Source organism: Nematolebias whitei, chromosome 5 (genome assembly GCF_014905685.2).
Source record: "Nematolebias whitei isolate Nwh7 chromosome 5, NemWhi1, whole genome shotgun sequence".
Classification (NCBI taxonomy): domain Eukaryota; kingdom Metazoa; phylum Chordata; class Actinopteri; order Cyprinodontiformes; family Rivulidae; genus Nematolebias; species Nematolebias whitei.
Genome location: NC_056502.1, coordinates 13678429 through 13681052, shown reverse-complemented (window position 1 = coordinate 13681052; position 2624 = coordinate 13678429). Strand labels below are relative to the sequence as shown.

The 2624-nt window shown below is 35.3% G+C and overlaps 1 long non-coding RNA gene across 1 annotated transcript; it reads right to left on the bottom strand.

Annotated features, from left to right (window-relative positions):
* Nucleotides 1-583: 583 nt before the first annotated feature.
* LOC119409962 lies at nucleotides 584-2084 on the bottom strand. The gene is made up of 3 exons (XR_005186811.1): nucleotides 2043-2084; nucleotides 749-783; nucleotides 584-623 (listed from the first exon to the last, which is right to left on the bottom strand). It is a non-coding gene; the product is annotated as an uncharacterized LOC119409962 (long non-coding RNA).
* Between the last annotated feature and the right edge of the window lie 540 nt (nucleotides 2085-2624).

Here is a 2624-nt window from a genome sequence, read left to right as displayed (position 1 = left end):
CGTTTTATAGCATCTCTATCATGTAACTAAATGCCTACAAATGATTAATTCCTGTTACTGATTGGTGTTTATAAAACATATTTGCAAGCTGCACCCAAACATCACGTGCATGCTGATTGTATCATTTAGCTCCATCATGATTGTGCTAACTGGGCCTGAGCCACAGTTACAGAAAGAAGCAGGTGATTACGATCAGGTTTGGGTAAAGGGTTTCCAGGAAGTTCCAGTGAAGGTGAATTGCTGTGAAAATAACATTTCAAACTCAAGTCGAGCACAAACTACGCACAGAGTGTCAGTTGTGGCTCTGATATAAAAATTTGACCTTGGGATATGTGACATCATCACACGTTGATTTGGGCCTTTCTGCAATGGATGAAGAAGCAGAAGGTCTGGATTGTTTTAGCTTGACTTGAGAGTAGACCACTTCCTGTGAGCAAGGAAGTGAGAAACTGTTGGTGCATCATCATCACCATCATCCTCTTCTTACAATTACAAGTTTCATTTAGGTTTACAAGACAAAAATAATTAAAAAAAGAAAAAAAAAACTTTATTTGGCTTTAAACTCACCTGCTCTTTCACAATAAAAGATGGTTGGTTTACACTTGCCGGTCGACCAGATGTGTCTAAAAGGCAAAAAAAATAAAAAATAAAATAAAGCTTAATTTAAGGGAACTGAAACTGATTGGAAAGATAAACTCATCAAGTATGATAGACTATAAACAGAGTGAGAGCAGGTGTGTGTTTTCACCTATAAGGACTTGAAGTCTGCTGGCAGAGTTACTTCTAAGACACAAAGCCAGAAAGTTTGGATTAGATTTATAAAATGAATTGAAACTTAGAACACATATAAAATACTAAAAACAGCTAAACAACAAAAATCCAGGTGCTTCAGACCAGAAAAAAATCTGAGTATCAGGAAATTGTCACAAGACAGGTCAAAATATCTTGTGGTTAATATTACGTGGGGGATTTTCCTACTCTAAATTGTTTTTACGCAGAAACAGGTGAAATAAAAAAAAATCACTACAATAGTCTTTGAATAAGTTTATTATAATAAACAGACACATGTCATACAGGATGTTTCACAAGCCTGCTGGAGGAGTGTAAATGATAAGTTCAATCCAGCTTTATAGCTCTCCTTCAGGTGATAAGAAATACACAAAAATGGGTCAGAAAGACATTGTGCTCTGTGTTGTCCAATAACTGGGCTGACTGTCTTATGTACTCCTGTTCCATTCAGATTAAACACAAAGTTAGACAAGACCCATCAATCATGGGATGTATTGTTCTATTTTGATAAACAGGAAATGCATGAGTCATCATTATTCCACATCACCCTGAGCACAGAGAACAGTACTTTTCCACTGTGTGAAGACAGACACAAAATATGAATTTATATTTAAGAAATTTATATTTAAGGTAAAATACAAATTTCTCTGTAACTGTAACTTGGATCATAAACTGGTTTAGGTCATATCTGGCAGACAGAACCGTGTGTGTCAAAGCTGGTTCTGAATCCTCCACTGCTCTTCTGTTTTTTGGGTGTTCCACAGGGCTCTATTTTAGGTCCCCTGCTTTTCTCCCTTTACCTGCTTAATTTGGGATCAATCCTTGGAAAGCATGAGCTCTTTTTTCACTGCTACGTGGATGATAATCAGATCCATATGCCACTAAAAAAAGACGTTTCTCAATTTGGCCAGTTCTGTTGTGTACAATTTCATGTACAATTTTATGTGTACAGCACTTTGTTGCAGCTTTCGTTGTTTTAAATGGCTTTATAAATAAAAAAATATTATTACTATTATAATTAACATATATAAACGACACCACTGATTTAGAAACAACAACAAAACAGGTGCTTCAGATCAGAAAACAAATCTGAATATCAGGAAATTGTCACAAGACAGGTCAAAATATCTTGTTGTTAATATTAAAACAAGTGTTTAGCAGTCATTTCCCCCTTCTAATATAGAAAAAACATCCCCGAATATGTGACTAAACAGATTTATGACCCTACAACATGAATTCATGAATGCACAGACCTTCTGATGAAGATGAGGTAAGCTATGGCCGCCAGGATCACCAGCAACACCACAGAAGCTGTGATGACTGCAGCAGTTATCTCTGCTGATAGCTGAAAATGGTTCCCCTGATTCTCTGCTGGATTGTGTTCTGGAACAAGATTCATAACTGAGATACTCTGTGAGAGCCACACCTCAACCATTTCAAATTAGGGTCACGATGTTAGGACGCTAAATATTTAATATGATTATCACATTTCTAGCAGTCATTCAACTGGATATACAAGCATATTTTTTACAACATACTGGACAGCAAAGTAATTTATTTCACTTATTTAAATTTTTGTTGCTAAGACCATCTGTGATCATATAATAAAATGAAAGATGAAAATATAAAACGTGGTTTTTATGTCTAAAAATTCAGCACCATAAATTTTCCAACTGCTCATAGATCAAGAAGAGCAGTTTAAAGATAATAACTCAGGTGAAACAAAGACTGAAACAAAGAAAAATCTGCGAAGGTTGATGTCCTGCTTAAACAGCTAAAACTAATTATAGTTTTAATTCTGTAGATACTCGTTATTTTTGTTGTTGTTGTAATAA